The 20938-nt window shown below is 40.0% G+C and overlaps 1 long non-coding RNA gene across 1 annotated transcript; it reads right to left on the bottom strand.

The window, feature by feature from the left end:
• Nucleotides 1-15253: 15253 nt before the first annotated feature.
• On the bottom strand, nucleotides 15254-18778 carry LOC130151926 (uncharacterized). Its single transcript, XR_008822807.1, has 3 exons — nucleotides 18664-18778; nucleotides 18123-18203; nucleotides 15254-15450 (listed from the first exon to the last, which is right to left on the bottom strand). It is a non-coding gene; the product is annotated as an uncharacterized LOC130151926 (long non-coding RNA).
• Nucleotides 18779-20938: the final 2160 nt, after the last annotated feature.

Below are 20938 nucleotides of genomic sequence, written 5' to 3'. Positions count from 1 at the left end.
CCCATTCCCACACCGTCACAAAAGCATTGTCATCAGGCTAAGCCTCCAACTGTGACTCTGACCTCTGTCCTTCCTGGACCGTAAAAACATCAGTCAATACTTGAGACCTCTGCAAACAACAGGCTTTGATGAGAGTACCCTAAAGCCTCTAACACTCAAAAACTCTGATCACTGAAAAAAAAAAAAAAAAAGGCATCCCTGGATGGATCCCTGGACAATATGAGTCTCAAAAACAACTACTCAGTCTATTTCTTTTGTAAATAAGGTGACTAAGAGGTTAGTAAAATGCTGTGCCATTCACTTCACTTTCTTATTGGGTGTCTCCCTGACTTCGGATTTACATATGGCACAGACAGCAATTCTCTTGGGGAAATTCTGACTTTGCAAAAATCTTGGGATTCCTATCAGGGAAACCTAACAAAACTTTTTTAGATAAGACAATGTGAATTAAAACTGCAGCATTTAATTCTGGGGTGATTTTATCTTTGTTTATATTCCCTTGTTGCCTCCTCAAAGTTTTGTTTCAGGTATCTTGGAATATCTGGAGATTTGTGGTAGAAAATAGAACATGAGCAATACCAGATACTGCAGTAACCAGGCCAGGTGCCCACCAAAGCTGCATTATCACTCCCCTCCTCAACCAGACAAGGAAGAGAAAATACAACAAATGGCTCACGGGTCGAGATAAGGACAGGGAGATCACTCAGCAGTTACCGTCATGGGCAAAACAGACTTGACTTGGGGAAATTAGTTTAATTCATTACCAATCAAATCAGAAAAAAACCCTTCCCCCCACCCCTCCCTTCTTCCCTGGCTTAATTTAATTCCCAATTTCTCTACCTCCTCCCCTCCCAAAAGAGCAGGGGGATGGGGAATGGGGGTTGTGGGCAGTTCATCACACATTGTTTCTGTTGCTTCTTCCTCCTCACACTCTTCCTGTGCCCCAGCGTGGGGTCCCTCCCACGGGAGACAGTCCCCCATGAACTGCTCCAATGTGAGTCCTTCCCACAGGCTGCAGTTCTTCATGAACTGCTCCAGCGTGGGTCCCTCCCATGCGGTGCAGTCCTTCAGGCACAGACTGCTCCAGCGTGGGTCCCACATGGGGTCACAAGCCCTGCCAGCAAACCTGCTCCAGTGCGGGCTTCCCACGGGGTCACAGCCTCCTTGGGGCATCCACCTGCTCTGGCATGGGGTCCTCCACGGGCTGCAGGTGGATATCTGCTCCACCATGGTCTTCCATGGGCTGCAGGGGGACAGCCTGCCTCACCACGGGCTTCACCACGGGCTGCAGGGGAATCTTTGCTCTGGCACCTGGAGCACCTCCTGCCCCTCCTTCTGCACTGACCTGGGTGTCTGCAGAGTTGTTGCTCTCACATAGTCTCATGCTCTTCCGCCGGCACCGTATTTCTTTTTTCCCCCTTCCTAATATGCTATCCCAGAGGAGCTACCACTGTCACTGATGTGCTTGTCCTTGGTCAGTGGTGGGTCTTTCTCAGAGCCGGCTGGTGCTGGCTCTGTTGGACATGGGGGAAGCTTCTGGCAGCTTCTCACAGAAGCCACCCCTTTGGCCCCCCTGCTACTAAAACCTTGCCATGCAAACCCACTACACCCGTCCAAGTTCAATGAATTCTTAAATGGGGCCAAACTAAAACATGGTGATCCAGTTCAATAAATTGAACTTAAATATCTCAGTAAATTAATATTGTTATACTGTATTTTGTATTTTTTAAATTATATAATTTCCATTCAATTAAAGAGCATTGTTTTGTAATTTTGTATCCATGAGAGGAGGGTGAATGTTCTGCAAACGAAAACTTCCTATTCTGTTTATCAATTACAGATTGATAAATAGCAAAAATTACGTGTACTTTTTGACCTTTCATAGTCATTTATTGCATTTAAAAATGAAAGAGCCTGGAAAACTCTACTTAATAGAATAAGCCAGCACACATAAAAAAACCACCTGAAAATATTTACCTCAGTTATTGTATTTTTTAATAGGTCTTGACATTACTTGGCAAAGAATAAATGTTTTGTACTTACTTGGCTAGCCAAGTGCTTACTTTCCCACTACTCAAATAGTAGCTGACACTGGTTCTCTAAAGTGAGTGACGAACTAGGGTGAGGACTGAGTTGTCCTGAGAAGGGGACCACAGTATTCCTTAATAAACGTACAAGCCTAATTTCATGTTCAATCAACGTAAGCACTGGAAAGGTACTGTCACTTGCATGTATTCTATTCAGCTGGTGACTTCTTTTTTTCTTTGCCTCCAGGAAATCTCAGAGTAACTCCACTTCTAATCCAGCTGTTTTAGATAGATGCCTTTACATAGATGAACTATTCCAGATTGCCATCTGCCTAAAACTGAATGTAGAGCTGCACAAGAAACACTGTTTCCATCTAGTAAAACTCTTCAGACATATTTCTGTATTTTTCATCTCTTTTGGAATGATCAGGGATCTTATAAAATCTTTTGGTGGAGAACAGAAAGGAAAGAAAATGAAACATTGAGGTAAGTGATTTATGTTCAAATACCTGCCCTGAACAAGCACATTGTGACTAAAAAAACCATTGATTTGGGTAATAGTGAAAGGTAATTCATGGGCCAGCATGAACACATAGCTTTCCTGCTTCATTCTATGCCAGTTCCCTAGGACTTCAAAGTTTGAATCAAAGTTTCTGCCTTCTGTTAAATTTTTCTGTGAGCTGTTTTTCTCTTTCTGAGGGTTTACCTCTTTTCCATGATGAGCAGGGCATTTGGTGGGTAACTTCCACCAGCGAAGCTGCTCCTGTCTAAGAACAAGCTGGTGAACTCAAAAACTTCCAGAGAGCTGGATTTAGGCTACAGAATTCACAAAGCATTATGAAACCTACACAGGTGAGTATTTACAATCTAAGCAACAATAATTTTCTCTTTGTATTTTCATTTCATGCAAAATTTCAGAATGCGTGATATATCACCGGTCTTTTTCTTCCTTAAAAAGCTTTGAATCTGCATGAAAGTCAGGCACAATGTATCTAGATTGCTTCTACTGCATGCAGGAAAGGAAGAAGGCAGAATAACAAAGATTGCAACGTCTGGTTTTAAACATGTAGTAAATTTTCACTTATAAACCCAGGAAGGCTATAAGGTAGATTAGTATTTTTCTTTGCAGTAATATGTAAATCTAATTAACTACTGCTTCTGTAAGTGTAAGACAAACCAGACATATTTTCATAGGGTTTTGTATTACAGACTCTGAAGAAATTACTGTAATGATCTAGAGTAACTTTCTTCATAACTCTGGACATAGAACTTCCCTGCATAAATCCCTACTTGAACTAGAGTATCGCTTGTAGAAAAGAATCTAATCTCAGCATCTTCAGCAATGCTTAAACAACAGGATTGTGACTAAATTATGCTAAGAAATGAAGGCAAATTCAGTAATGATAAGCTATGCTACATACAAGTGCACCGGCTTCTATCCAACTCTTCAAATGGTACTGTAGAACAAATAAAATTTTAAAAAATATAGAAGAAATGTGTTTGTTCCATGTTTTCAACCCACTAGCTTTTAAATTTTTTTAACATGCCCAGATCCAGGAAACTTCCGTGATGGATCATTTTGGAGGTTATGTGGTATGACTTCACTAAAAACAACTGACACATGCAGAACCATTCACAAATTATAAATAAATAAATAAATAGATAGATAAAGGCTGTGCATACATCCAAAGATTTTGATTGCTCTCAGCAAATTAAGTTCCCAGTTTTAGGGAAGATTTATTTCTATTTTCAGTGTGTATATTTAAAGTCAGTCTGGTATGCATGTTTAAAGTAATAAGGTAGACATCAGAAAGTTAACAGTTTAATAACAGGTTGCCTAAGAATGCCAGGGCCCTTACAGTGATCTGAACGTAATTGACAGCTATTATTCTTCACTTAGAAGCAATGGCCCACCCCAGGAGCAATGAACAGACAAATCATATAGTATCATGTTCCTTCTTGATTGAACAACTTCAGGGGCCCATGGCTAACTGCATGGCCTCTTGTTCAGCTGCAAAAGTGTCTTTTTATTTGTTTGAGGAAGTGCACAATTGAATACGGAGGTGAAAGAGAGGCCATTTCTCTTTTGGTTTTTTTTTTTTTTTCCCTTTTCCCCCTCAGCCTCAGAAAGGTCAGGAGCCTGCTTCATCTGTCATGCTTAATCAGCTGATGAAAACTCTGCTGATGCACGAGTTTGTGGCTCCTCTATTTTAAGCATAAATCTTAATGGAAGAATCATTCTGTAATGTGTTACTTCCTGAAATGTGGGGCTGCTCTTTTAGGAGGTGCTGGAGGCTTCTGGTAGCATGCGTGTACAGTGTTTCTGGAGCTCTCCCAGGGCACTGTGCTTTTGTTGGGTGATATATGTGACAGCTTCCCAATTGCATACGATAAGGCATGTGGTCTCAGACTCCAGCAAAAGGCTGTAACAGAGGGACTAGACGTCCCAACTGGAATGTGAAACAAGTCATCATGACTACAGTTAACAGGATGCCGCTGACTGAGGAGCAAAGATGGGAGTACATTTCAATTGCCAGAATTCATTTGCTCATTTCCCTCCAACCCATCATCTTTCTGATTCAGTTTTTGCAGAACAGTGGAAAAATGCTGTGTATCTAGTAAAGGTTGGCAAGAGATGTGCACGTGTTGAACTAGAGGGGAAGATGGAATTATGCAATGTTGGCATAAGTGTTCCTTTGTCCTGGCTGGTAGGTCTGGATGAGCATGCAGAGGGACAGATACTGTCCCTCTCTTTTCAGTGACACATCTCTTTTAAAACCCTTTTGAGATCTTTGTGGTAAAAGACGTCTTTTCACTAAAAATTATGTAGCTATCTGCTTTGCCATGTTCTCCTTGTTTGTCTTCAGATATGACGTATTTTTTATATGCATACATTCTAGGAAGGCCCAAGAATTTGTCTCAGGAAGAAGATCCTATAAAGAAAAGCTTCAGCACCATAAGATGCAGTGCCTTCTCTACTATCACAGAAGACACTTAGCAAAAAGGGAATGAGTTGCAACACAGAAATATGCTGTCCAAGATGGTAATGGATACTACTTTTTGCCACAGGATGGAGGAAAAGGAAACAATTCCCAGCCTCACACAAAATGAAAGTAGTCTACAGCACTTCTTTTTAATGAGCCTATTCGGCCATAAACACATGTGTGAAAAAAATGTAAAGTTATACCTAGTGACTTTGTGTGGGCTCAGAAAAGAAGAAGCCTTAATGTGGCCTGTGTCAGGTATTCTGACAGGAAAATATTTGTTACTTCAAAAAAAAGTTCAACAGAATGAGCTGGATTTCAAGAATGTTTTGCTCCATAGGTTAATGTGCCATTAAATTATTCATCATTGTACTAATGCATGTACTGAATTGTTGAAGTCCAGCATTAAGAAGGACAGAGCTGCAATAAAAAGACTTCACAACAGCCTCCCTCTACCCCAGTTTTATCGCATGTAGTTGGGAGATATTTCTCACTGTATCACAACATAGAAGAAAACACAAATGAATGCACAGACAAGAGATGTATTGGATGCATGGAGTACTCATCAGCTGTCCTCTGATGTACACAGAATTTAAGGCCCTGGTGCTTGCCAGAATATTACATGTATAGTTCCAATAATTTCATGGTGTCTTGAACTTGGAAATACTACCTTGGGCATAATATACATGGTGCACCTTCAGAGAAGCTGAAGAACACTTAAATATTCAGCCAGCTCAGACAGGCATAAGCACGTGTGGAGGCTACATCACCCTTTAACACAGCTTTTCCAAACATACAGGCTGCAACCTCATGAAGAGTCATGATAGCAATTCTGTTTTGGTGCTAAGCCAGGAGCTCAGTTTTCAACCACATGTAAGGTTGCAACTGGAAAGGATTTGGGAACTGGTATTCTAGTGATAAAGTGCAACTCTGCAAGTTACAGCAGCGTCTCAAGATTGAGTGCATGTGTGCTCATGTGTGCGTGATTCACGTCACTCGTTCTCCACCTACTGGTGGCATTTTTAAGGCCTATAAACCCTAATGCCCCTGCTATGAGTGATATGGAGGTTACCACTAGTTAACCCCATAAAAATGTGCAATCGGCTAATTGGAAAATTCTAATTAAGCCTGTGCTCATGGCGCAGACATTCTTATATGAAAGGCGCTCAGCTTGTCTGTATGACTGGCCTGCTTGCCACTGGAGAGCAGCAATGGGGTTGGGCAAGCTTTCCTTTCCCAACCACTGGAGCATGATGGCCCGGGTGACTGTGTTGATGGCTGGCTTGCTGAGGGCTGATTTTTCTGCTGCAGCCACCCATGGTTCCTTAGTTCCAGCTGCCTATTCATCCATGTTCCCTGTTCTCACTAATCGCCATTTCGAAACAAAATGAACAGGGGTGAACACAACTATCATTAGGAAAAACGATGACAATTAAATATAATTAATAAACACTCCTGTTACAGGGCATATGCATGCTGTGTGTCTAAACTGGACTGAGTCTGAAAATTAGTACACCTCATTACCCAAATGAATTGGAATTACACAGCACAACTTCCACTATTAATACAGCTTAAAGAAATCCTCCATTTTTTCTCATGTATATCTGTTTCCAGAAAACTCTGTGCTTTTTAGTCAAAGAATATTAGAATGAACACTGCTAATCACATCAGTCCAGATGGTTGGCTCTCTTCTTGCCAAGTGGAAGTATTGTAACCTATTTAATGTGCAATTTACATAAGCTCCATGTTAATAAAGATCCATGAGCTTGTGGACTATTTCTCTACTCTTTTCTGTATTACGGGTTCAGTCCACAGAGGCACAGCACAGTGCTTGTAACTGCTGTTGGTCCTGGCCGCTGAAGCCAGGACTGCTCAGTACCTTGCCCCCAACCCTTGTCACTGTCTTCTCAGGGAAGTATGGGATCCTATAATTGATCATTATCCCCTTTTGAAGTCAAAAGTACAGTTAGGACCATACATGCCAAGACCACATAAATCTGTGGTAAAGGCTAGAGTGAAACCTAGCTCAAAATAAAATTATCCTGTTATTGTGTGCATTCAGCCTGCATTCTCGGACCAGCTGGAATGTGTTAGAATTGTTTTGTGTTTATGGGCTCTCCATCTTAACCTTACACAATTTAATTTTCTCTGGAAATTTACTAACTTTGAGGCTACTGTGCACCCTGTCCTTCAGCCCAACTAGGATTTTCTGTGTGGCAGGTCACACTATGCTGGTGATCACAACATATTTTTCTGATGGTGGAATGATGTGCTTATGAATTCCTGTCGGTATCTCTGTAACTCATATGAGAAAAGTTTTGCTGCTGAGAGAACATCTACAGCAGGTTTGGCAGGCCATGCACCTTTCTGATATCCAACTGTTATGTGGAAAGAAAGCATACAAACACAGATCATCTAACATTAAATCATGGACTTGGCTGTACATCCCCCACTTTTCCTAAATCTTCTGGAGATACCTATGGAAGGCAGAGACTGCTTTTTTCTAACCACTGTAGAAACTTGTTGTAAGAGTACTTTGTTGTAAGAGTTCTTTGTTGTAAGAGTGCTTTGAAGAGCTTGTTGTACGTACAAATGGGACAGACACCAGCTGAACATGGGAAAGACAAAATTGTTTCCAAGGCTATATAGGAGTTAAAAGGTAGAATCACACAACTCATTCTACAAGGCTGTGTTACCTAGATTAACAATAAAATTTGACCTAAGTCTGCAAAGGAGATGACCTGTGTCTGAATGTTTTCTAACTTGGTAGGTTGTTGCCTGATATGGGCTTGTTATGTTAAAAGCACTAGAACCTGCGTAATTATTCATTTCGTGTTTAATATTTTGATATTTAATTTAACAATTGACATTTCAGAATGTATTAAAGGCTATTGGGAGTATTACCACAGCTATGGACATAGTAGTGGAGGGTACACATCCATCTCCACTGTGTAACAGAGCACAGTAAGATGCCAAGGGCTTAACGCTTGCCATTGTTGAATCCAGAAGTGTCATCTTTGACACTACTGGAGAAATGTTGGATCTATTAAGATTAAAGACCAGATACCCCAGGATGAGTTTGGCCCACCCAGGGATTTTTCCAAACAAAAAGATGACTAGCAAACAAAACAACTTTATGGAGAACCAGCACATGTCCCATAGCTATCTGAATCTGCTGTTCTTACGTGCCTCTTTGTCATTTCAGACAAATAGAACATATCAGATCCCTGAAATCTCTGACACCTCTGTGATGTCCCCTTCATCTGCCTTTCACTAACAGGTCACCAACTTCACAGGCAGTATGGGCATGAAAACCTATGTGTTCTGTGACCAAAGAAGTATGGTCCTCTTCTCTCCATGCAGAGACTGTTGCAAAAGACGTCCCTGCCCCCAGGAAGATGGTGCAGCCCACTCACTACCCATGTCCTGGCACTGGAAAAGGAATCAAAGGAAGCTGTGAGTGGAGGAGGACAACATCCACCCCAAAAATGCAGTTGTACTAGAGGAAGTAAATTTTTCTATTAAAAAGGATAGGGTGTCAGACAATGTTTTACCACGATAACTACATAATATTTGTGGGGAGGGTTGGACTGTGTAGCCTCAGTAGGGACTTCCTCTGGATGGGCCCCACTTTGCACTAATACAATTTCCAATGTCCAAATGGCACAATCTAATCTGTAATAAGCAGCCAACATGGATATGATGCAAGAACAGGAAAGGAGGAGAAAAAACAGGTACATTAAAAAAAAGAGAAATAAAAACTCAGAAAGAAACATACTGGTTAGACAGACTGCTCTAGTACAAAGGGTAATTAGTACTTTGGAAATATGGTCCAAGAAACTTCTTATTGCTACTAAATTGACTTTTGTTATTAAAGTGAATTTTGCTATTAAAAATATGACTTCAGAGAAGACTTTATAATAGAAAGGATAGTCTGTAGCATCAGTTGACTGAGAGGGCAATGTGATCTTTGAAACTAGAGGTTTTAAGAACAGCTTGCACAGGCATCCAGTGGTCTTTTTAATGCTTTTCAGCTTCTGGAGATCTCAGCTAAAGTTTTTGTAGTAACTTGTGTGTGTGTGTGTGTGTTTCTGTATATTTATGCACACAATGGGGGTTTAAGAGAAAAAAAATATATAAAGCAAGAACATCCTAGCTTATCCATTACCAAGACAATACTAATTATGTGAATATTTAGTGGTTATATGCTAGAAATCACTAAAACCCCACAACCACTACTTTGTAAAGGACCATATGAATTTCTCCTGTGCACAGCTTCTTACACAAAGCCTAAGGTGACACTTGCCTGTTTCTGCAAGCCTGGGGACAGCCAGTAAAATCTCCCCCAAGGGTTGCTTCAAAGGCACAGGACGTTCACTGCTCTGTGCCTTGTTGTGCCAGGCCTGGAGCAAATATTTGTGCTTCTTGTGCTTAGCACAGCAGGAGACGAAGACTCAGTAGGTTTTACTAAGAACTGCAAAGTTCTGGCTGGGACTCTTCCGCCTCAATGTGGCAGCTGCTCTTGCAATATTCTGTCAGGGCTGATGTAGACAGAGTAGCTCTTAGTTTTTGAGGGGGAGAGGAGAATGGATAAGATGACTCTGCCATGTCCCTTTCTGCCTGGTTTTCTATGACTCCTTGAAAACAAAAAACTGAAACTCTGAGTGAGACTATTTTCAAACACCACCAGTCTTCAAGACTCCAAGCCTGAAAATTCAGAGAATGTTTTGTTGACAGGAACCTGTCACTTGCATTTCTGACAGATGTTGTCTTGCTTGGTTGTTGTTTTGTTTTTTGCCTGTTTCAACTGAAATATGGAAATATCTTTTCCATGTGTATGGGAAAGATGGAATTACTCAGGAGTGATTTCTCCTAACCTTTAGAAAACACCCCCGTATTCTTCAATTGGCTGCTTCTAATGCTTCCCACTGCTTTAAGCTCTGTTTTCCTACAAAACTGTGTGTTTATGGCATTTTAATCAAGTCTCCTTATTAAAGGTGTGAGCACCATTTTCTGTAAGGTGAAGGCTTGAGCACAATCTACATCAACACCTGACAGAGCCTGGTGATTATACATAACCTACATAACAGCTTTTCTGTTACACTTTTGACTACATTCTCACTCATTTCCTAAACCTTGGCAAGATAGGCAATCTGCCTTCCCATTGGAATCTCATGCCCACTGCCCACCATTACAGTCAGCTATCAATGAACAAGGTGACTGCAAACTAAGCTACATTTACTGGTACCTGCTAGTACCAGCTAAGTCTTCTTTATCTCTTAATACAAAAAAAAAAAGCCCTGGTGAGTGCTTGTGCTTGCAAGATTTACAGTAGGGATTAGAATCTGGAAGATAAATTTTCCTTCCCATTTCACATACGCAACCTATTCCCAGGTCAGGATTCATTCTGTCACTTAATACAAGGGAAGACTCTGGCATGAAATCCAGGATATGTTTTAATCTATTAATCAAAACTGGTGTAAACCTATCTTTAGACCTTGTCCAGACAAGAAAGAAAAATCATGTCCAAATACAAATAACTAAAACAAGTTTTTACCTGCTTTATTTCTGTGGGTCTTCTTTCCTCCTTTTTTCTTTTTTTTTTTTTTTTCATTTTTCTAAGTTTTTGAGACAGTTGGAATTTTACTGTTGAAGGGTGAACAAAGGCCCTTCAAATGACTTATTTCAGGTCTGTAATGACTATATTTGTATTAATGCTAAAATGACCACAAGTTTCCAAGCATGTTTTCATATTTAATTGATATTATAGCAACATCTAGAAAGACTTTTCTTCCACAAAGACTTTAGAAAAGTTTAAGAACCTAAAGGTATTAAAACTTCACCAAAACAAAACTTCAGTGCTGGACATGGCTGCTGAAGTCTAACAAATATGTTATGTGAATGACTGGCTTGTCACTTCAGTAACTACTGATTCCTATTTTGGACTTTCAGGTTACTTTTATTACCTACATGTTGCCGGGTTTCATCCTGATCTTACAATTGGTTTTGCCTAAGTGAGCCCTATCATCTTGCTATGGTGATGGTCCTTTCATGTCTTCTGTGTATCAGTGCTCTCGTGGGGTAGTCTTACTCTTAAAAATTATTTCTCTAAACAAAGAAGAATCTTATTGCAAACATGTCTCATTAATCTAGCCTATTGTCCTATTGAAAAATCAGGTAATTAGAAATATAAACATATTTATGTTCCATTTGCTCCACCTGTTCTATCATGTTCTCCCCCAGTAGTTAAGAACATTGCAACACTAGGATTTATCAACTGACTGTCAAATTCAAGAAAGCTAATTTTTAGCCTGCTCCTTTATAGCTGGCCTCAGGCTTTAAATCTCCCCATATGACCCTCAAGTAATAATTAGAGCAATTAGTTCCTGTCCCTCTGGGGTAATTGCTAGCATAAATTGAGCTGGCTTTCCTAAAAGTTCCTCTAAAAAGTCGGAAAGAAAGAAGGAAAGAAAGAAAAAAAACAAACCCCACTAAAAAAGTGAGGGAAGGAAAAGGCTGTACATAAACCAGCAAAAATAAATGGGAAAAGAAAAAGCAAGACAAGACAATTTTCCACATTCCATTCCTGTGATGCTGCCTCACTCACAAGCACCACATATATAGCATTCCTTCTTGCAGGCAACAGGCCTCCCTACCCCAGGTGCCATCAAAAATTAAGGGAAAGAAAAAAAAAAAAAGAGAAACTCATATCTTAAAAGCAACCCTGTTTTTCATCAAAACATATTGCTTTAAAGCAGCCATCTGACCGGAAAGGGGAAAAAAATCTACAAAAGTCTTGTTCTCTAAATATCTATGTAATGCTCAGCCAAAAGAATAACTAAACAGTAATGAGCAGGAACATGAATTTACCAAGTTAAAGGGAGAAACACTGCAGTGGAATAATTTGCTGAAGGGGATTAGGTGCAGGTCAACATAGCCCTCTGTGGTCAGCAGCAACGAAAGCAGAATCAAGCAGAAATTCATTACAAATCCAGTGCCAAGAGTAGGAATGCTGTATTTAATGATTTCAAAACTTGGCTTTGTTCAGAATCAGCACAAAACCTGACGATTCCAGATTCCTTTTTGAAAGAAGTAGTACAAGCTGTTTTATTTCTCTCAAAGTCTTCTGTTTAAACAGCATTAAAATATTTCTTTTTTATTTTAGCTATTTTTTAATACTTGGTGACATACAAAAATATTTAAAGTAAACAAGTAAGAAGCCCTCCTATCTGGTTCAAACACATAGAAATGGGAGAGTTTAAATAGTCAAAAGTGTTCTCCACATCCTTTTTTTTTGGTGAAAATTAAATACTGGTGAATTTCAAGAATTAACTTGGGTAGACCAACATGAACACAGAGTATATTCTCCCAATAGTAATAAAGCCAGCTCTGCCTCAGAACTTAATTGTCCACTGTTGCTTTATTTTAAATGTATTGCTTAAGCGCACTCATTCTAAAGGAAAATACAATTAAAGTAGTTAATATGAAATTATTATTTTGGACTGTGAAAGAGGGAAAAAAGTTGATAAAATAATCTTGAAATGATTTCACATCACTTATCTAATTGTAAAACACCCTAATTCCTTCTATTTTTCTTCTCTCTATGGGGTGACCCTGATGTCTCCTATCTCTGCCCCTTTTTTCTTAAGAAAATAACTCAGGATAAGATTGGTATTTTACTATATTATCATAGGTGAAAAATTATGTGCTTCAGAAATGGAAAAAAGAGCTAACTAGTATTCAGAAAATTATTCAACTTCTGCTTAACTGTTGGTCCTTGGAAAAGATAATCATGCCCTGTGCATAAATGAATGCCAGTTTCCATGGATCAGCTGCCCTGGAGAAGGGCTCTGAGACAGAAAGCCTCCATTCCCCTCTCTTTTCCAGGTGAGCAGGGTGGACAGAGGTTTGGAAGAACTGAGAACAGGTCTCTGACTTCACTGAGTCAATGTCAGCCTGTCTCCTGTACCGCCTGAAGGCTGAAGAAGGTCATTCATGAGCCAATGCAACATGGGGCTAGTTTTAGGTCATTGACTAGGACAGGAGGTGCACCAAGCAGCCTAGCGGTGATGGAAGTAACACAGGAGTCGTTTTCACCTCAACACTTGCCCCATCCAGTCTGTTGACATATATCTTGAGTCCCAGGACATAATTTTTGGTTTGCTGGAAGTCCTGTGTTGTTCATCAGCTTTCAGAGAATCATGCCCAGAGTAGAAGCACTTTTGTGTGTATGGCAGAAGCGTAGTGGAATTGGGAGCCACAGTGTCAGAGAAAGGAAATGTCTGTCAACCTGAAATGTACTTGTCTCATATTGGCTCATCTCATGTATTGGTAGGCTGACTACTGAACCCTGGTGACTTGATAAATTTTATTGTTTTGAACAGACAGGCATCAGGACACACTGGTAAAAAACTGGGTGCTTAATAACAATATTTAGATATATTTTGTAGGCTAACAAAATGTTGAGTCTGTGTTCTGAGACACCAAAGCCGATACAGGTACTGACTATTCAGCTTTCCACATCTGCATGAATTTGGAGCAGTCACAAGGAAGGCAGAGAAACTGGTGATATAAAATATTGGATTATTGTACTGCTAAAGAAAAAAAGGAAGGAAAAGCAACACCTAAATCCTCACATAATGCACACTTCATATATGGTTAATGCAGTGTGAATTCAAATGAAATATAGAAACCTAAACCGGAGCAGATCATGGCTGACATCAGACACTGCAGGCATATTTATATTTTCTTCAGTATTTCCTCAGAGATCAGGAAGCACAGCTGACATACATTCAGATGAGGTAATTTCCTTATCCTTGAAGTCAGTGTAACAGGCGCTTGGTCACTTTAACTAGATGAAGTGATATACATAGGAACTGCCAGCTTCACTTAGCAGAGTAAGATATAAGACTTCATGCACCTTTGAGAATTTGCACCTTCCTCAGTACTGGTACAAAATATAAAAGGTAGGACATGTAATGGGTGAGTTAAGATGTCAGGGTACAAATCCTCATCAGCCAAGAATCATGGAGGGCATCAGGTCTTATAAGGAATCTGCTCTGAACAAAAGGGTAATGGAAAAACTCACACGGACTTGTGATACACCACTCTGGACTTTGGGGTAGTTAAAGCTTTAGAGAAACCTAAATGAACAGGTAAAGTCTGTCCAGATTAAGGTGGCAATGATACAGCTAGAAGGGACAACACAAAGAGAAGCATGAGTTTAGAAACGTTTTCATTAGATAAAAGTCCAGTCAAGTTTACACGATCTTGCTTCACAAATAAAATGTCTTCCATTTGATTTATTTTGATTATGTTTCTTGTGTGCTAAGTGGTGGTACAGCACTTCAAGAGGGATGATTTCCAGTGCAAATTTGATGGCAAAAATATAAACTTTGTTACTTGTTTCCAAATGCATTTCTTAGCTTTTACACTAAAAAGTATGCTTTTGATCAGTCCTGAAGACAAAAACCTGACTGCAGGCAAGTAAATCTAAGCACATGTAAGAGGCCAGAGGAGGATTCTGCCTCATGAGTGCCCTTTCACTAGACAGTACTTTCACTGGAGGCTATGAGGCTGGGAATATGATTGTATTTCTCATCTGTACTTCCCTGTGTTGAAGCAGTGTGGATTTTATCTGCCTAGGGAAGAGCGTGGGGAAGTGGAGAAATTCTCAGAGGGAATGTGTCAGATCTATAGCTACACACAGTGTTAACACATGCTCGGGCTCCCACTCTCTTCATTCTCTCTACATCACCTGCCTGCTGAGTTGAACATTTTGGAGGTGGTGAGACGACACGACAAGGAAAGACTGTTTTCCCAGCTCTGGCAGAACACAGAAAAAGTGTAAATGGGCCAGCTGATACAAGGAATGTTAGGATTTTAGAATAGCACATAGCTGCTTCTGCATTTAATTGCCAGAGCTCACCAACATGTTAAGTAGGTACAGTATTCTTATGGTTTAACCCCAGCCAGTAACTGAGTACCATGCAGCCACTCCCTCATTCCCCCCTCCCCAGTGGGGTGGGGAAGAGAGTCAGAAAAAAAAGGTAAAGCCTATGGGTTGAGATAAGAACAGTTTAATAACTGAAACAGAGTAAAATATAATACCAGTATCACTACATTAATAATAATACTTGTAATGAAAAGGGAGATAACAAAAAGAGAAAGAGAAAAAATACTTAAGGGTAAAAAAACCCCACCCTCAACCCCACCCGAAGTGATGCACAGTACAGCTGCTCACCACCCGCTGACCGATGCCCAGCCAGTCCCCGAGCAGCCATCGGCCCCTCCCGACCAACTCCCCCCAGTTTATATACTGAGCGTGACGCTCTATGGTATGGAATATCCCTTTGGCCGGTTCGGGTCAGCTGTCCTGGCTCTGCTCCCTCCCGGCTTCTTGTGCCCCTTCAGCCCCCTCGCTGGCAGGGCCTGAGAAGCTGAAAAGTCATTGACAGTATAAACACTACTTGGCAACAACTAAAAACATCAGTGTGTTATCAACATTATTGCCATACTAAAATCAAAACTCAGCACTGTACCAGCTACTAGGAAAAAAATTAACTCTATCTCAGCTGAAACCATGACAGTATCCACCCTGTATTCTGTACCGTCTATGTTGTGTCCAGGTTCCACACTTTCCAGTACACCATCACCTTTCTTGTCTTTTGATATATACACACAAGTATCATTCCCTTAGTCCGTGAGCCATGTCTATGAAATGTCTGTTTAGTTCAACTTCACCCCACTTCCAACTCCTTTCCCAAGCACATAGAAGGTTTAAAACATATTGGAATACAGATAACCCAGTGAAGGTCAGGTCTTCCCCAGCTGAACATGGCTTTTGTTGCCTACACAAGAAATACATTCCTGGGTTTTGCACAAAGCGGTTTATTAGCATTGATTCAGTTTGATATGGTGTTGACCCTCTAAATACTGAGTCTTCTGACTTCAATGGTAATTGCAGGTGCTCAGCACTTTTTAAAACAAGGGTAAAAGTACTGTAGGTGATTCGACCCCTAAAATTATAACACTGGATGAGGCACTCGAGTCACTTGGCCAAAATTCCTGTCTTTGAAGGCAATTGCTTGTAAGCACAATCCGAGGCAATTCCAGGCAGAATATAGTATGTGCTGTATTAAGGCCTTCTAATCAATGTTAGAGATTAGATAAGTCTCTGAAGAAGTAGTTTGCTATGATTTCAATAGCTTCATTAGCTGTTCTGACTCTAGATCCTTGCCATCCATGTAAACACACATTTTCCCTTTGAGTCTCAGCACTCACAAACCTCAACTATTTACAAACAGTAAGAAGTAGGTCACTCCCACTTCTTCAGATCCTGAAGCTGTAATGAAGTGTAAACATAAATGCATTCCTGTTGAGCTGATCATGAGTCAACTTTTATTCTCACACCTATCTGTGGGACCGAAGCCTAAACAGGGAAAGTATGCAAAACTACAGACAGAAATGGTTGGAGAGGAATGCATTACAAGACCGCTATTAATCTATCCTTTTTTATTGCCCTCTCCACTTTGTAGTCTTTCTCTATGCCATTGTTCCTTTTACATTTATTTCCTTTTCTGTATCACTGGTTTTTCTTGGCAGATTTCATTCCAGTTCAGTACCTAATTCTTGTTCAGTAACTATTCCTGTTTTCAGTAATATAATATTCCCAAGTAGTCACCTTTAAAATGAGATTTTTATCATGCCTGGCCTCTCCTGGATCATTATTTTCTTTGGGCATTTGAAAATTAGAAAAAAAACTATAGTTATTTTTAAGTATTAAGACAGTGGAAGAATAAAAATTTGTTTCCCATTATAAAAGTAATGTAGCTGTAACATTCTTTTATGGCGGCAAAACCTAAGTGATTATAGCTCAGAGTTGGTATTGGAAGTGGTGAAAGCCCTTAGTCTCATAAAAGATACATTGGATAATTTTAAGTTGTGATATTAATCTGACCAAACATGGATCTACAACAGAGCTAGCCTCTGTGCTCCCTTTGTAATCAAAACAGTGAGAAATACCTTGCAGTACAAGCTCTCAAGTTTATTTTGGAGGCCCTTTTTAGGACAAGAAGTGATATACCTTACAAAACTTTCAGTATGTACAAATACATTAATGAGATATATCTGATTTTTTTGTCCTTGTTTCTCCACGGTTCATAGCCTGCCTTGTTTTTGCAAAGGGAAAGGGATGTTTCATGATTGAGCAGTAATGCAATGATGACTCTGGAGCTGCAGAGGAAATCTCAGGGAATATATTTGCCCTATATGCTGAGCTAGTGGGGGAAGCTTATGGTCACTTTTGTCTCCATCCAGTAAATTTTCACTCATGCACAATTTAAAAGCTTGTGAGTGAAGAATTAGCCCCAGAAATCTGCACCTGAATTCATGCATCTCCTATGAATGTCAATAGAAGTAAGTGTTTGCACCAAGGAGACAATACACACCATTGTTGATCTCATTTTTCCTTGATTTTCTCGTTATCTGTCCAATTCCTTCAAGCTTAGATAGCTCATAGTTTCCCTTCACTGTTGGTCTAGTAGAAAGTCATTTCAAGCACTGCGGGTCTGCCTGCAGTAATGGCCATGCTAAATGCCATTGTGTGGTTTGGATCTCCAGAAATGAAAGCTGTTCTGTTACCTTGTTTCCTGCTCAAAGGTTACAGGTCTAATAATTAGAGTGGCCCCTTGATGAGCACACTGAGATCCAGTTTGCATGCCTTAATGGCAGCGGTATGAATAAAATTATAGCTCTTCATAGCAATCTTTTTTTGATATGATGTTAACTCTGCATTGTGTAACATTAAAGTGTGGTTATTATATCCTTGGATGCCAGCAGAATTTCACTCATGAGCAAAATGAGGAAAATTTGGCCTCCTGAGACAATCTAAAACTCTGTTTAAAGAAGAAAACTCAGATGCGTAAGCCACCTGGACAAAAGACCTCTTTATTTTGTGTTTCAGTCAGCAACAGGATTATTATCTAAGGCTGCTAGACCAGTAGGACAACCTTTCCTTAACCAGTGACCCCAGTCAGACTGGCATCTGAACACAGGGCTGCACCTTACGACTTCATGAAATTTTTGTGTGTGCTTAAGCGCATATACTTACCTGCCATTCTAGAGTAGTTAAATTTTGCTGAATTAGGACCCAATTCTAGTGGTGCAGTGCAGTGAAAATAATTGCAGGAATCTGTAGGAATAAATAAAATCAAATACCAGTTTAATACTATCAAAATGCATGCTTGCATATCTACAAGCAAAAAGAGAAAATGGTGGTGACTGATCTATGGGTAGCCAAAAGCAGTGGCGAGTCATCTATTTTAAGTCCTTAGATTACTAAAGGACAGATCATTCTCATTTTGAAAATACTGAATTCCTATGAAGTGGGGGCTGCAGGGGTCTCTGTAAGGAGAGGTTGGGGGAGCCCCATGCCAGACACAGCTGGCTCCAGATGGTTCCAACCAGCTCCAATGGCCCCACCACAGGACACAGTCGACCCTGTCAATCGAGATGGTGGTGCCTCTGGGAAAACAGATAATTTAAGTTGGAGAAGACATTTACAATCATTAAGTCCAACTGTAAACCTAGCACTGCCAAGCCCACCACTAAACCATGTCCCTAAGTGCCATGTCTATATGTCTTTTAAATACCTCCAGGATGGTGACTCAACCACTTCCCTGGGCAGCCTGTTTCAGGGAAGAGGGAACAAAAAAAGGAGTGAGAAATAGGAGAGGGAACACCAAGGTCAGAGGAGGAGGAGCTCCGTGGTGGGGCAGGTATCCACTGCAGCTGTGGAGCACGCAGGCTGGAGCAGGGGAAGAGAGGAGCTGAGAGGAAGGAGCAGCAAAGAGGAACCACTGCGTACTGGCCGTAATCGCCCCCACCACCATCCTGCCTGTGCCACATGAGGAGGTAGAGGAATTAGAAGTGAAAGCAAGAAGCAGAGCCTGAGAAACCAAAGGTGTTGCTGTTAATGTTTGACCTGTTTCACACTACCAAAATTATTAATTACATTTTTATTTTAATTGGCTAGTAATTAAGTTAATTTCCCCAAGTCGAATCTGTTTTACCACAACAGTAGCTGGTAAGCAATCTCCCTGTCTTTATCTCTGCCTATGAGCTTTCTCATTCCTCTTCTTCCTTATTTTTTCCCCTGGTCCCACTGTGAGGGGTGAGTGAGTGGCTGGCTGGGAGTTCAGCTCCTAGCCAAGGTTAACTGACCACACTGGGTCTAGTTTTTAATATTGTGCCCTTTGCAGTTCAAATACCTGAAATGCTTATCTAGTTTTAGCCTATAGTCTTTCAGTTGGGTGAAATCAGATTGGAAACTTGAAAAGCATTAATTGTTGGATATTCAAACTTTTTCTCTGAGTTATAGAAAAACACTGCTTAATAGTCCTTAATCTCAGAAACTTAAGGACCAACGTAAAAAAACCCCCAAAAAACAAAACAAAAGGAAACACAACTACCAGTGAGAAAAAAGGGTTGAGACATGACTACATTTTTAAACTGTTGCATCTAAAGATGGAACAATATCATCTGCATAACAGAAACTGAGTCCAGAAATCTCTGCAAATGACTTGTGGATCTGAGGGGACTGTTCTGGCCAGAGATAAAGTGAAATAATAATAAGCTTAATTTATCTTTGGACAGTTCTTGATATACAAGTCAAAATTCTTTGAAGTGTCTAAACAAGTTTAATACATTAAGGAAATAGACTTAAAAGACTTTTTTTCAGACCAATTATAATTCCATAGATTCAAATTCCTCCTTTTTTGCAAGTTAAAACAATAAAATGGACCATATGTAAGCTTTTTAAATGGTATCTTTTGGAAATAAAATCAGTCCTTTAAGTCAATTTTATACATTTTTCATATGTTTTGAACTTTCTAAAAGGAACATCTTCCAAAATTATATTAAATGAAGCCCTGGTTAGCAAAAAAATTCCCATGAATGTTGGTTTTGTGTTACTGCTAAATTGGTTCCAGTACATTAGATTAGTTCCTTGCATAACATTGCTCTATTCAGTGCTTGTACTTTCTTTTCACTTCTATTTCTAGCCGTTATTCTTTATTCACCTCTGCAGACAGGAAATTACATGATAGATATTGCCACCTATGGGGTACAAACTTGGGAAAGTGGCCTAAAATTAAACTAGTTACTGAATTAAAAATGTTGGGTGGGTTTTCTACCGGGACAGAGCATGATATCTCGAAGGACAGGTGCCAAGTTGTTGGAGCTAAAGGATCTGCTTCACCAACAGAGAAGCAGCAGCAAAGTTGTGCCCCATTAGGTATGGTCTAGCTAATGAAGAAAGACACTGAGTCACACTGGCTTTGTAGAGCCCTACCCTCTGTGGCCAGAAAAGATTGCTATGATCATCTGGGCTGGGCTTTTGCATATGCAGGCTGTAGAGTTTCTTATAAAATAGATTAAACATGAATGATGAGATGGGCCTCTGGTGATTATAACCCTGGATGCCAGAAAAAAAATAATCAATCACGAATGGCAAAAACTTGGGCTTTTGGCCTTGTATGATATAGTTGTATACACTAAGGTAGCTGATATTAATTGTGATGAACTTCACCCTACTGAATGTCCTTCCTTACTAAATCAGTATTTGAAACACCACCTTTTCTATTAAAAAAAAATTAAAAATACTTTAATCATTCAGAATAGCAGTACAGTTGTGTAACGCTTGCAGCTCTATATATCCCAATTTGTAGAAAAACATATCTTGTTTTTCTAAATTCAGCACTCAGCTATTTGTTGTAGGGTTTTGGTTGTTTGTTGGGGTTTTTTTTGTTGGCTGGTTGGGGGTTTTTGTGGGGTTTTTGTGTGGTTTTTGTTTTTTGTTTTGACAGTCAAATCCTTTCCCTTTTCCTGAGACATGTTTTCACTTTGCAAATATCACTGACCAAATCA

Source organism: Falco biarmicus, chromosome 6 (assembly GCF_023638135.1).
Source record: "Falco biarmicus isolate bFalBia1 chromosome 6, bFalBia1.pri, whole genome shotgun sequence".
NCBI classification, from domain to species: domain Eukaryota; kingdom Metazoa; phylum Chordata; class Aves; order Falconiformes; family Falconidae; genus Falco; species Falco biarmicus.
The sequence above is the reverse complement of the archived record's forward strand: the minus strand, read 5'-3'. Positions and strand labels throughout refer to the sequence as shown.